Consider the following 15,907-nt stretch of genomic DNA (forward strand, 5'->3'; position numbering starts at 1 on the left):
TGAGAGTTTTTTTCTCTCAAAGCGAGTTAGTCACGTTTTTACTGCTCAATTTTGGTTCACACATGCGCAAAGCGTTTCCACACATTAAAGCGAGTTTTAGTCGCGTTCCGATTTTATTTCACATTGATTTAAGCATGCGTAAAGCTTTTCTCCCCATATTTTGTGTCTGGTGCATGTTAGTTTCATTCCATTCACAATTTTAATAGTTAGTATATGTTAACGAGGACTGCTCCGACCAAGTTTAGCTTTTCTTGAATCCTTGCTCCATCAATCGCGCTCCAGACAAGCGCTCATCTTGCGAAGATAATGCAAGTTCAACTTCTTGAGGCATATTTCATATTCATTGAGATTTGCTACATCACCATCTGACAAATCAGGAAGATGCTCAAATAGGCATTGTCCTTCTGGACCAAGGCAGTGTAATACCAACGACATCCTCGCTAAGAGAAGTGCGCACACTCTTGCATAGTGAGTGAAGAGCTTCCATTTAATCCACAGTATAGGTGGATCAACCGGTGAAGCCAGAAAAATGCTAGAGCAGTAACATTCTGCATGGTTGAAGTGCATCTGAAGCGTAACTAGTATGATACACAGCAAACAATTATCCGAAAATGTCCCTGAATTCCTACTTCAACCAGAATTTAAGATTGACACAATTATTTTTTCCTTAAACAGAAATATTATTAGTATTAATGTTGCTCAAGCAGATGTTAATTTCAGTACACTCTGTCCAAGTAGCAGAAACACCAATCTGGAATGTGTGCGTACCACAGTGAAGAAATAGGTTTACAGCAAGATGCACACAAAAGTGTAATTGAGTGTGTATCACAGTGGAGTTCTCCAATGATGCACACCTAGAAGTGTGAATGTGTGCATATCACACCCTGGATAAATCAAACCTTTCTCTACGTCTGCATCACAGAAACAAAGATGTTCCCAAAGATATGCGCAAGACAATCAAACAGCATGTACATTAATTAAATCCTCTCCATATGTGTGTGTGTCACAGACAGCAGAGAGTTGTCACTGATGCACACGAGTTGATTTAAACATGTGTGCGTATCACAACGGAACACTTTACAATATCTTGGGCACAACGCCTAATGGAGACAGCCCAAACCAAGATGGCTCTTTCACGTCTGCATAGTGCCAATATCGGCAACAGTTATCACAACACACATAAGTACATAAATAAAAACACACGACACTGAATGTAAGTGGAGAAATATTGCTGCAGGTTTATTAGCATAAGCAATATGCAAACATGGTGGGTTATCTTACGGGCGATCCCAGGGCAGGCCAGCCCCTATGCCGCCTGCCCGTCTGATAAGCCTAGAGTCACCATGGCAACGCCAATTGGTGTATACCTAATGTTGGGAGGGTCCCCCCCTCCCACCTGTGGACCACCAGTCCACTTGCTACACACGCCCCCCCGTGATGGGTGGGCGGAGCATACATGGCAGCCCCCGGTTGCTCAGACCCACAACCGCCTGTCGGATAGCGGGGCGCCGTCGGTCTTCCAGTGGACACGCTAAACATCCCTGGGTATCCTGGCTTAGCACCACACGGTGCTGCTGCATGCTATACCCCTTGGTATGTGCAGACCCTGGATCGCCCTGTAACTCCTCCTGCAACACAAAGTGAGAATTGTTAGAAAACCTGGCCCCCCCTTTGTCCCTCCGGACGCCGGGTAAGCGGATGGGCGGGCAAGGCGAACGAGCGGACAAGAGGGCGAGGAGGGGGCGGAGACAGAATATGTACCCCCCTGGCTCCTCCCCGCCGGAAGCAGCTATCTGCTGGGGTCTCCCTTGGTCCATCCCAGGGACACGACCTCCCACCCCTGTGCCTTCCTGTGGCACTAAGGCGGCTGCCCTCAAAGGGGCGGGCCGCTGCACAACCCCCCCCCGGGCAGCCTTACATAGTGCCAATATCGGCAACAGTTATCACAACACACATAAGTACATAAATAAAAACACACGACACTGAATGTAAGTGGAGAAATATTGCTGCAGGTTTATTAGCATAAGCAATATGCAAACATGGTGGGTTATCTTACGGGCGATCCCAGGGCAGGCCAGCCCCTATGCCGCCTGCCCGTCTGATAAGCCTAGAGTCACCATGGCAACGCCAATTGGTGTATACCTAATGTTGGGAGGGTTCCCCCCTCCCACCTGTGGACCACCAGTCCACTTGCTACACACGCCCCCCCGTGATGGGTGGGCGGAGCATACATGGCAGCCCCCGGTTGCTCAGACCCACAACCGCCTGTCGGATAGCGGGGCGCCGTCGGTCTTCCAGTGGACATGCTAAACATCCCTGGGTATCCTGGCTTAGCACCACACGGTGCTGCTGCATGCTATACCCCTTGGTATGTGCAGACCCTGGATCGCCCTGTAACTCCTCCACAGCCTTGGGAGTGGCCACCGTCACTACCAGGGCCCCCCACCAAGGTAGACCTATTTCCTTACAACCTGCTGCAGCCAAAGCTTCCCCTAGGTCCAGTAGGAAAAGAACCGTGCCTAAACTAGAGAGGTGCACCCCATCTCCCTCCCGGCACCCTGTGGACTTGGCGTGTATAAGACCATGCCTGATGAAGCCCAAAACCTCTTTGCTCTGCGCAACTGCGCATGGCTCCAGGTAGACCTTTTTACCTACAGCAACTGATACCGGGCTTCTCCCAGGTCCAGCCAAGACAATCTACGCCCAACCGGACCGGCGGGCGGCCTGCCCCTCAGGACAGGTGCCCTCATCCTTTCTAACTCCCCCGTGGATTTTGACTGAAATGACCGTAAACCTATAACTAGGCGTTGGTCCAATGTAGCCTTTGAATGGCTGAAGAACAATCCCCTTGACAAGACACTCCTGCCTGGCAGTGCCAATGCGGGAGGGGTAAGAGTTGACAAGCCCGCCTTACCTCCTCCTTCACTCAGTTGGAGTATGTCCATCGCATTCCATCAGTCACCACCAAATGAGAAGCCTTGCCCTCCCAAACTTTTGCTAGTATACCAGGGAGAGACAGGACTGAGTGACCACAGAGGAGGACCAACGTGTAAAATTCTTCACTATCTTGGATACTGGGTAAGCCAATTGTTCTCCTGCTAATTGGTAGCCCAAAAGCATTACCCCGGGGTTTCCCTCAATCATGTGGACCATATCGCCCCCGAGGAAGGCCACTTCCACAACCTGCATAGCTGCCAGCCAGTGCTGAAGGGCAGGATACGTTACCCGGTACCGATACTCGCATCCATGGACCTGTTTCGTCGAACTCAAGGACGGGCTACTAAGTGAGCAACCAGGCTCCGCCCACTCCTGCCTGGCAGTGCCCATGCGGGAGGAGGTAAGGGTTGACAAGCCTGCCTTCCTTCCTCTTTCACTCCGTTGGAGTACGCCCATCGTATTCCATCAGTCACCACCAAATGTGAAGCCTTGCCCTCCCAAAATTCTGCTATTATACCAGGGAGAGACAGGACAGAGTGACCACAGAGGAGAACAACGTGTAAAATGCTTCTCTATTTGAATACTGGGAAAGCCAAATTGTTCTCCTGCAGATTTGTAGCCCAAAGTGTTACCCCGGTGCTTCCCTTAATCAATGGACCATGGCCCTGTTGGAAGGCCACCTGCATAGCTGCCAGCCAGTGCTGGAGGTCGGGAGAAGTTACCCGGTACTGATGCTCGCATCAAAGGTACCTGTTTCGTCTAACTCAAGGGCGTGCTACTAAGTGAGCAACCAGGCTCCGCCCTAGTACCCCGAGGCCAAACCCAAGCCCCTCCAAGTTCTGCTGCTTCACCTGCCTGTTAACACGAATCCCAGGGCAGACCACCGGCCTAAACCCATGCTTGGCCATGCCTGAGCTAAAATACCTCTGAACAGCCTGACAACAAGCTAACCACCAGCATTGAGTTCTGAATGTTTCTGACGCTGCCAAGAAACATGCGCATAACTAAAGCAACTGGCACCATGCCATAAAAGTAACAATTCAACCTTCTATGAAACAAACGTGCCCTTGTGGCGATCCGAGTAGTGCTCCCTCCAAGCCAGCAGCCCTACTCAGGCAACCCGCACCCTCTTGGCACTGGCACACCCCCGCCACAGCTGCCCTTGAGTGCCTGGTCGTGTGTAGCCACAACCTAGGTTTCATCACTGCGTCATACCGGGGTATGATGACCCATCTAACTCGACTGCTGAGTGCCCATTGCACCATCGCAAGTATGCCTTCGCCTGCTCAGAGTCTGGCTGTAAAGTTGGAAGGCATTGACCCCCCAGCCCAGGGTGAAGATGGCAGCATTACAGTACCTGGTGCTATAGACGGTCCCCGTACCCTGATGGGACAGAATGCAAATCCCTTGCTCCTGTTGAGCACGAACCCAAAACCAATTGCTCACCATGGTTTAATACCTTCCTGCTGCTAATCATTTCCTAGCTGAATGTTGACAAATCCATGTTCTGTAATGGCACTACTTCGCAGCCTGCACCATTCTGCCAGTGCCGAAAAGACCTTTGTCATGCTGCCTGGCCTCATCAATCTTGCCCTGTTCTAGCAGCGCCCGCTTCAGCCGTGGAGCAAACAACTCGCCGGAACCCCCAAACTGGCCCTGATGCGAGACAAACCGGGCCAAGGCACAACAGTGAGTGTACTAACTAATAGCAGGTCTAACAGCGTCAACAGGCATCCTCAGCTTACAATAGGCGTGATGGAGTGAGGTTATCCAGTGAGAATCAAGATGACAACTTCCCACCTGACCGACCGTGGTGGGAACCACTCCTGTATATTCTAGTACACATGGTCCCAGTTCACCTGTCACTGCCTGATGTACGTGACCTAGGTACATGGTCCCCTAGCATGGCGGCATGCCATTGAGACCAACATCCAGTCCCCGATAAGTACCACTATCTGCCTATGCTACAATCTTGCCTGGCGTTCCTTCATGCCCAGCTATACCAGGCGATGAATGCTCTCCTCCGTCACTTGACCCGACCACACCTAGAAATACAAAACAGCGAGAGGAGGCAGCCTGTGACCTGCCCCAAAAACCACCATCCCGCATCAAACCGACCCGATGGAAAGACAAGCGCCTAATGCTCTACACCCCTGGAAGACCCAGGAAATAACCCATCGTACAAAAGCGAGTAAATAACAACGGACACCCTTTCAGCATCTGGAGGCCTAGCCCTTCCGAAGTAACCTGGGATCCCAACGCCAGGCCTCAGCACCTGTGGCGTGAGTGATCTTTGCCCACTACCGTGCGAGCCAGGGCCCCCGGTGGCATTTTTTTTTTTTTTTGATCACTGAAGCACACGAAAACCCCTAGCTGTTCCTTGCTGCTAGGTCTTCCTACCCTCAGGAGGCCAAGAACGACCAGGTAACAATAACACTCACTCAACACTAGGCGTTCCAAGTCCACTCGGCCTAATTTGCCATTGCAACAAAGCATTGCAACCAGGCCCCCCCAGAACCGCTGAGGCAGGAATACTCCCAATCAACCTCCCATCTCACATCAATACTGGCTAGACTAAGCCTCTATGGTGCATAGGATAATGCGACATCATTGTGGCTAACAGGCATAGCCTCTTGATAAATGCCTCTGTTCAGGCATGGTAAGGCCGGGTCACCAACACTGCTAGCCAAACTTACTAAAGTTTACACTCCCAAGCCCTTTCAGTGTGAATATTTTTTTTATTTTTTTTTTATTTTTTTTATTCAGAGGGCACCCGGGATACCTACGGGCCCCGAGACCATCCCGAGGAAGGGTGTGCATTACCCACAGTGACAGCCGTGGTCATTATCGGTGAGGGTGAGCCCAGGCAAAGTCAGGCAGATCATTGCTTCCCCAGGTCTGTTTACAACATCTAATGAGTTACCAAATACTTTAAGGACATCTGCATGCATAACCACCAGAGTACGATGTTGGGCCGGTAGCGATGAACGACGTACACAAAAGGCTGGTAAAGCCGTGGCCACCAAGAAATCACACAACAGGTCAACCTGCCTGGCCCACTGCAGGCAATAGCCGGGAAATCACATCTCCTTCCGGGTCAAGGGACGTTGACGGACACAACAAAACGGGCCCCTCACCCTATGCCATTGACCGACTCGGGCCCACGAGGTAATCTACTGTGGCGGAGGACACCTACCCCTTGGTGGATGCTGTATACACATTAGCCCTTCAGGAGCATGCCTCCAAGGTGGCCGACTCACCACGTGTACTTCGACAGTCCCAGCCCGGTAGAACTCAAGCAACGTCACCCAATCTCTAAGACAAGCGACAAGCCGTTGTCATGCTCAACCCCCAGTCCTAGTTGCCCGGTGCTAGCAAGTGCTTACATAATTATCTGTTTGCTCCAGGCCCTCTGCTACCCCTGGAGGATGTGGCTGTGAGGAACAATAATGCAGCTGGGTCGAGTAAAACCGCACCCAGAAGAGGCAAATGATGTGGCACAATACGGCCATCTAGTAATGGTATACTTCATTATTTTCACATATTATTAAAAACTTGGTATACTTTCTGGGCATAGGTTGCACTTCATAAGTACCAGCATAATCCTAAATACCGCAAAATTCTATAGAAAGGTGACCAGGTGCTGGCCTGACTCGGACCCCCGGGCCGCCGTTCCTGGTCGCGGGAGGCCCCCGCCCGCGTGCACAGCGAGCCGCGGCCGCCCCCGCATGCCTCCCTCAGGGCCACGCCCTGCACCACGAAGGAACACAACGTTGCGTGTGGGGTGGGGAAAGGTGGGCAGCTCAACGGATGCGCGCACAGCCGCCCCAACCAGGTGGGGACAGGGCAGACTGTGCCCCACCCAGTGCCTCTACCTGCCTGCTGGACCCCCAGTGGAGCCGTCCTCGAGGCCCAGCAGTCCCGCTCAGGCCCGCCGCAGTGGGACAAACGTACGCGTGTGAATCAGCGTGCAGGGAATGTTACAAAGCAAACAAACTCAAAATGTAGGAACCCCAAGACATCCCTACTAGTGGGCAGCATAGCCCAAGATTGCTTGGTGTGGAGAAACACAAGCTCAGAGTCGATTACTAGCTATATAAACCCTTTTTACAATGTCAATCAATGTTCTAACACTGTATGCCTTGCGGTGTGTTTGCAGTTCTGGGATGAACGTCTGAGCTCACTGTCGAATACCAGGACTTCATTGTTACAAAATGCAAGCAACAGAGGGGTGCCTCTCCTGAAAACAGACACCTGCTGATCCACTTACGTCACACACACTCTGTAATCTACTTGGCACACGTTCTTTGCAGCAGGCACATTAACCCTCTGCCCCACCGCGCAAGGCAAAGGCGGCTGTAGGGAACACCAACCAGACAAGCACATGGTGCTGCAGCGAACTGCTTGTAAACATGCCTGTGTCAAGAAAAGCAGATGCAGCCCTTACGATAGAACACAAATTCCAATCACTGCAAAAGCCGAAAACCACAACACTAAATAATTCACAGCGTACAGACACTTTGTGTAACTGTGCAACACCAATCAATGTTTTAATAATGAATGCATTGCGGTGTGTATGCAGCTCTAGATGAACACCCGTAGCACACTGTAGAATAATAGGAGCTCAAGCCATCAATTGCAAGTACAAAAGGCTGCCTCTCAAAAAGCGGAATCAATCATGTGCGCACAAATATGCTGGCCCTAGTGAGATCCCAGTCCGAGGCCCCGTCTTCCACAATGCTCCACCGAGTGAGGAGGGTGCCCCGCCATGCACCATAGGCACAGGAATGTCACTATCTTGCTTCATATCACCTGCTGAGTAGCCTGGCTGTCCTGCCAACGGAACCCACAAGATTGGATAAACAGTCCGATACTCCAAAAGGCCTATTTTGAGTAAAGAAAGCCTGGCGTGCGGTGGAGAGACCTCCTGCAATGCAAACCGAGTGGAAGATGTGGGCGTCGATAGACAGCGTCATCAGCAATGCAACTAGTAAAGCCTGAGGCTGCCAAGCGACAGCTGCATAGCAGCATGGGTGAGCAGCATATCAAGACCTGCCAGGCGTTCACGTCCGTCCCGTAATGCCCGGGGGCTGGGGATAGGAACGACCCTTAAGCAGTGCACATCAGCGCCATGCTGCTAAAAAGCGCGGAGGCTACCCCAGTCAGGAGCAGGGGCATCTGGTCAATGAAGGCGGGAGGGCACGAAACCCGAACACCCCTGACGGGACATCAACCGACACAACTATCGCGTCCCAACTATAGCCACCAAAATAGCGTGTACCCACCACAGCCCACCCACATAGCACCCCATTGGGAACAATACAAGAAAATCTACACCGAAGAAAACAACACCTTCGCAAACGACAATTCGGGCACGCTAAGATGTCAAACAACATTCCCGACAGATATCACATCACACACCCATTGAGAGAGGCCACGGGGCACGCAGGACATGCGTGAGCTTCACACTCACAGTGGCGTGAGTACAGGCTCAGGAGTGCATGCCATCACTCCCTAAAACTGCGCCCCCTAGGCCACAGCCAGTAGAACGGGAGGGAGCCGTGGCGGAGGGCCTCGCGGCACTCGCAGCCCCCCCCTGCACACAACATCCGGCCCATGCTGGCCGGAACCCTGCTACCGGCTCCGCCGGATTAACCAGAAACGAAAGGGGAGCAACGGGGCGCCCCCTCCCCCGCAACACGCATCATCAAGTCCCCGCGGGCAGGGGCCCTGAAACCGGCACTCCACAGTGCCGACAAGCGTAGGAAGGAGCGTCCCGACCATACTCCCGCCCCCACCCAAAGAGCCGTTGGGAACCCTCATGGCAGTCGCAGCACCCCCCTATCCACAACATGACCCATCTGGCCGGGGGCCTGACACGGCCCGCCGTAGGAAAAGCAGCAGAGTGGGGCACCACGTGACACCCACAGCCCCCTCCACTCACGCACTCAACATCTGGCCCCCACGGGCCGAGGCCCCCGAGCCAGCTCGACAACAAGGGGAGGGGCCGTAACCCAAGAGGAGGGGGGAGGACTGCGGAAACAAGACACTCCGGCCCGATGTGAGCTACCTCTCGCCCCCAGATCGCCGACCGCTGCCCTGGCCTGAGGAGAGGTGCCGCTGCCCTCTGCACCCCAGGAGCTGTCCACCCCCCCCCTCCAAGGCAGCCCGCAGCCACGGCAATGGCCGCCTTTCCTAGGAGTAAGGGGGGCGGTCAAAACAGTCACCGGAGAACAGCCTCCGACGTGGTACTGCAAGCTATGCATTGCAAGCAACAAAGGATGCCTCTCTTGACAAAATAAAAGAAGTAACTAGCTGACCCATTTACATCATACGCACTCTGTAATCTATTTGGCACTCGTTCTTTGCGGCCGGCCTATTAACCCTCTGCACGCACTTGACCGATGTCAAAACCACAACTATACAGAGACACAGCATAGCATAATAAGCTACAAACCCGGCGCCCCCAAGAAGCCAGCACATGGTGCGATGGCCCCGGTCGCATCGCCCTAAATCCGGCCCAGCCGGGGGCCTCCCACACGCAATCCAAGAGCTCTATGCTCCACCAAGGCTCTCACTCTCATCCCAACAACACTCACCGGGATAACAGAGATGACGAACGACCCGGACAAAACCCGCCGCAAGACCCCGAGGGCGAAAGCGGCGTCAAGGCGAACGAGCGGACAAGAGGGCGAGGAGGGGGCGGAGACAGAATATGTACCCCCCTGGCTCCTCCCCGCCGGAAGCAGCTATTTGCTGGGGTCTCCCTTGGTCCATCCCAGGGACACGACCTCCCACCCCTGTGCCTTCCTGTGGCACTAAGGCGGCCGCCCTCAAAGGGGCGGGCCGCTGCGCAACCCCCCCCCCGGGCAGCCTTACAAAGCGTCTGGGTACTTCAGCTAAATGTCGCCAGTACGTGCCTTCCGGCAGCACATCAGGAGCCGTGAGTGGTCGCTCGGGGAGAGGCACTCTCAGGGAAACACTTGCGGCCGTTACCAGGTTGCAGTTAATCAGGACACGTGCTCCCAGCAATCACAGCTATTTGTAAAATGTAAACAAAAGTTCCCCCAATCACAGCTAATTGTAAAATGTAAAAAAAAAAAAAAAGCGAACCTGAGGGTCATTTTCGAAAAGAATTCAATTGTTATGTACTCATTCCTTCATTTCTCTGGCATACCGCCTTTCAGCAAGTCCTTTGTTCCTCAGGCCAGTTCAGATTGTTAAAAGCAGTTGTGTTAGGGTCTCTGTTCTATTCTCCTCTGCACAGGTTATTACAAAATCATTGCCAATGTTAAAATTCCAGAACTAATCACAGACAGCATTCAATGGTACTAGCAGTGTTTTCTTTTATTAGGTAGAGGAAATTGCAGAGAACCCATCCACAGCCTCAGCACCAATCTGTATCCTCATCTCAACTGCTTCACATCCAATTGTAATCATAACATGCTAGTGATGATGTGTTGGTTACATATAACACATCATCACCTCATAGATACAGAACACCCGGGTTGCAAATGGTTACTGCGACCTTAGATACAGAATACCACAAACTCCTCTTCATCAGGAGGTTTTTCCTCAAATCCCAGCATGACCCTTATAGGCTTTAACACCTCCTTTAGTTGAGGCACCTGGATGTACCTCCCTCTAGTCATCAGATTTCTCCCATTCATCATCCTTCCTTGCTCTTTTAGGTTGAGATTCTAATAAAGCAGAATCCACTGCTCCTTTAATCAGCGACTGAAGGTCTGTCTTAGTTATCTGTAAAACTTTGTTGTCTGATTGCTGCACAGTGTTCTGCACATCTCTTTATATTTTTCAGTCACCATCTTGGCTGCCATTATCAGGAGATAAGAATGCACTACAGCAGCGTCTAGTTCCTGCTTTATATTGATGCTTGGGAATGATGTCTCGTCTCACGAGACTCCACACCCCAAACTTCCTTTGACATTTTCCCGTATGTGACGTTAGAAAGAGTGCAACCACAAGGCTTAGACATACTTCACAAAGCTTTTGAGCAGCTCCAAGAGTGAACACCAAAATTTCTCCCTACCCCAGCTCAGCTTGGGCCGGGAGCGTGCTCACTCTTGAACAAAGAAAAAATCTCCCGCTCCGCGAGGTGGTAAGTCACAAACAATAAATAACATATAAAGAAACATAGAAGAAAACAGCAAATCGTTTGTGGGGAGACACTATTCATTAGATATGTAGTTAACTTAGAAGACATGCTCAGAGATCATACGCTTTAAAAAAGAAATTTAATATTTAGGCGTCGGAAAAGCGATCAGGGGAGGCGGGGCTCCTCATTATGCTAGGACTGGGACGAGGTGGACTCCTTGAGGGGGTAATGCAATGTTTCAGTTTAAAGCTTGACAAGCAACAAAGCAATTGTTGCTTATTTGACTCCCTGCTGGTGTTTATCTTTCTATCAAAACTTCATTTATGGAATTTTCAGTACAAATACAGGTACTAACTACAACAATTGATAACTGGGTCCAGGTGTCGGAGACATACCAGTTCAAGCACGTCAACATCACTTTGCTGACATTTATAACCTTTCCTCATGAGGCCACACATGGGCTGCCAGCCCTTGTTACCCATTTGTAGGTGCTGTGCCTCCCCCCAGGCACCCTCCTGAACGTCTGGCTATGTATTTCCCTGCCCAATCTTCCCTTCTGAGAGGTCTGTGTCTTCTGCAGCCCTCCAGTGTTCCCATACTTTCTCAAACTTTCGTGGGCCTCGTCAGGGCCGATACACCAGTTTTTCAGCCCTCATGCACCAGTCTAGGTTCATTTCTCAGGCCTGCCTGGATGGTGTCCTATCTCGCCCCAGTATCTCATCACATCTTGTTGGGCCACCATCAGAGCAGTATTACAGACTAGAGTGCCTTTCGGTCTAATGTTTGTTCCCCCCCCGGATGCCAAGAGTCATCAGCTGTGGAGGAAGCTCTAGGGTGTAGTCCATTAACTCCAATATCTAGTGACCCATATTCTCCCAGAGACCCTAAGAGCGTGTGGACTAGAGTACCTTTCTACCCGCAGCCTCGTAAACAGAGATCATTGTCAGACCTACTCATATAGTACAGGTATGTGTGATGTATGCCCTGTGGAGTAGCTACAGCTGGATTAATTGGAACCCTGCCAGTATGACTACCTCTCATAGTCCTCCATTCTACTCAGGTCTCTTTCCCATTTGTCTCTGCGGCTGTCCAGTGGGGTAAGGCTATTATGTAGAAGAGTGGAATATATTTGAGACACTGACTGCTGGGTTAACAGGGTTTCCAGCACCCTGTATTCCAGTGGTGACTCCTCTGGTACCTTGTATGAGATCCCTGTGGTTCAGCAGGTGTGTTAGTTGTTGGTATCGGAGATACTGACTGCCCAATAATTCATACTGCTCTTGTAACTCAGTGAATGGCATTTTTCCGTCATCCCACCACACGTCCCCCACCTTGGAGAAGCCCAGCATGTCCCATTTTTATGACCCTCTATCTCTCGTAACTGCCCCAGGATGTCTGACTCCCACAGAGGAGTCTCCAGCACCAGCTTCCCTATCCAGTTCATTTTGTGGGACGCCCAATGCCAGATCTTAATCACTATGGCTGTTGGTGCGGGCAATGGTGGCAACCCCTTCCGCCCATAGAGGCGTCTGACATAACTCTCTGGACACATCGTTCATCTGTCACCTAGCAGACATGGCCCCTTCAGTACTAAGGCCCAGTCCTTTATCACTTGCATTTGTGTTGCTCAATCATAGAGCCGTAGGTCCAAGAGGGCAATTCCACCCTTCCGAAGTTTCCTTGTCAGATTGCCTATGGCAGTCCTTGGTGTCCCTCCCGGCCCCAATAGTCACCTCATCCACTGAGCAGAAGAATCCCTCTGGGACCTGAAAGGGGGTGTTTTTTAATGCTAAGACATTTCTGGAGGTAGATCATCTTGTAGAAGGCTGCTCTGCCCATCAGGGAGAGCGGGAGAACTCTCCAAATCCCTGCATCTACTTAGTAGGCCTCCAGTATTTTGGTCAAGTTTACTCTCAAGAAAGCAGTGCAGTGTTTAATTATGAAGATCCCCAGGTATCTGAAATGCCCTGGTTCCCATTTGAGTGGTATTCCTATACCCTCCACCAAGCATGGTTGGACAATAAGAATAAAAAATAAATTAACCCTTGATTCGCTCAATCACAAGAACCCCCTATCAATAGTGGAATTCTTAATTCATATAAAACACATAGATAAACTCAAAAAAATCTCACTCAAAATCCCTGAAACACTCACATTCACATTTTCCAAAAGGAAGAAGGGGTTCCAGTAAATAGACCATTCTTCGAGTCTGCAAGAGAAGTACAAGAATTAGTGCAAATATCAACACCCTTTCATTCAGGGTATAACAATCAAATATACCACAAAGAAAAGTGAACATAAAGACTGTCTTGATAAAGATGGAATAACCAGATACCCATCGAAACACGTCGATGCATTTCTATTCATTATTCCGAGGATAAGTTGGACCTGTAGATGCAAAATAGAGTATATGCATCCAGGCTAATCTTGCTAAAATTATTCCCAGGGAATTGTTGAGTTAAATGACAAAGCATACTGTCTATCATTGTTCGTCCTCCCTATTTTTTAGAGTTCTCTGTGGTAAAAGTGTCATAAGATGTTATGTTATGAAGTGTATTGTTTTTAATTATGCTGAAATGATGCATTGTGTTTTATAATAGGTGTTTTTATAATATTTGCGTTTTAATAATAGTCACATGTACTAAAGAAATAAATTGACTTTATTGCACTGTTATAGTAGTATCATTGTTTGAGTGTTTCAGGGATTTTGAGTGAGATTTGTTTGAGTTTATCTATGTGTTTTATATGAATTAAGAATTCCACTATTGATAGGGGGTTCTTGTTGATTGAGCGAATCAAGGGATAATATGTTTTTTGTACTGTTAGTACTCTACTCCCTTGGTTGCTGACAAGGGGTCTCTCTCTGTTTAAACACATGGACAATAAGAATGCCTTCGATTTGTGCCAGTTAATGCGGAGTCCGGAGTAGGACAAGAATACCTCCAGGATCTCCAGCACTCTGGGGAAAGATTGGTCTGGGCCTGCCAGATAAAGAAGAATATAATCCGCGTAGAGGGACACAACATCTTCCCATTCCAAGTCCCACCACAGGCTCCTCAACAATGCATCTTTCCATATCCACGCTGTCAGGGTTAGTAAGCAACCCTGCCTAGTGCCCCTGCGCAGGCCAAACTTGCCCAAAAATGCCCCGTTCACCCTGACCCTGGCTACCAGGTTGGTGTACAGCAGTTTCACAAATGACAAAAAGGTCGGACTGAACCCCATCCTGCTCAGTATTGCCATCAGGTAGGGCCACTCCTGGGAGTCAAATGTCTTTTTGGCATTAAGGATGACTGACTCCTCTATCTGGTCACTCTGTGCTAGGCACCCAGCCAGTCCCTGTAGGTTGTGCTTTGTTGCTCAATGCATAAGACAAATGATGGACGGAATGCAGAACAAATCAAATATTTACCCCAGTCAAGAGATCTGGGTTAAATCCAGCGTTTTTTTGCTCACTATGCAACCCCAGTTTAGACCCAGCCATATGCAAATCAGTCTTGACCCTGCTCTTCATGGGAACAGTCCAGTTCGAACTGCCATCATTTCTGTGTCTTTCCTTGCTCTATACGGCATAAAGCCCAATTTATCAGGGGCTACAAGAGTGTCTACTACTTGCATTAGGCAAATGGCCAGTACTTTTGCTAAGATCTTAGTCTCCACGTTTTTAATAACGAGACTGACCTATAGGAGGCACAGTCGTCCACTGGCTTCCCTTTCTTGTGGGTCATTAGTATGGTCGCCAGCCGCAGGTCTCGAGGGAGCCAGCCATCCCTCCTTGCCCTGTAAAACAGAGTAAGGAGCGATCTCAACAAGCGTGACTTGACGCACGTAAAAAAAATTGGCTGCAGGCCATTTGGGCCTCGGGATCAACCCCCTTTCTTCTGAGTCAGTGCCTCTATTATTTCCGTCTCTGTGATCTCTTCCTCTAGAGCCTGACTTGCCTCTGGTCCAAGCCGAGGGGCCTGAATGCTGGCTACGAATCGCTCTAGCTCTGTCTCCTCAAAATGTAGCTTTTTCCTGTAAATACTCTTTAGATGTATAGAAAACGCCAACGCGATAGCGTTTAGGTGTCTGCTAACTCCCCTGTCTCAGTCCAATTGGTTAAATCCATCTTTGTCCCTCTTATTTTTAGTCTAGCCATGCTAAAATCTTTCCCACCTTTTTGCCCACCTCATAAACTTTGGCCTGTTTTGCCCTGAAATTTGCTCTCACCTCTTGGTGGAGAAGACTTCTCAGTTCCTCCCTGGTCACCTCCAACCTGTGGGCCAGACTCATGGAAGTGGAGTTCACGTATTCCAATCTAGGAAGGTCTGTTTTATTTCTAACTCCTTACACTCCCTGTCCTTCTCCTTCATTTTCCCTGTCACATCTGTGATCAGCTGACCATGTATGATAGTCTTATATGCCTCCCAGAGGTTCACCTCTGATTCCACAGTGCCTAGGTTCTCCTTAAAATAGAGCTCCTTGGTGTCAAGTGGTGTTTTCCTGGAGTTCCAGTCAGTCAGTTCCTAGGGGTTGAGTTTTCATTTGCCCTTTGTCCCTGGTATGGTCATTAATATATATGGGCCCACTCACGAGTGATCGGATATGCCTCGCTGCAGAAGCGCAGTGTTCCTGAACCTCCCCAATTGATGATGCAGCACCAAGTAGTCTAACATGGACTGCGAGTGCATGTTATTGGATGCATATGAGCACTGTCATGTCCCGGGGTGTTTTCCCTGCCACAAATCTGCCATCTCCATGGAGTGAAGGAAAGAGGCCAGGTGAGGGTCTGCCCATGTCCTATTCCCTGATGCCATTACCCTGTCCAGGTCACCCTTTAATGTTAGATTGAACTCTCTTCCGTTGAGCAAT

This window comes from Triturus cristatus, chromosome 4_1, assembly GCF_964204655.1.
Source record: "Triturus cristatus chromosome 4_1, aTriCri1.1, whole genome shotgun sequence".
Lineage (NCBI taxonomy): Eukaryota > Metazoa > Chordata > Amphibia > Caudata > Salamandridae > Triturus > Triturus cristatus.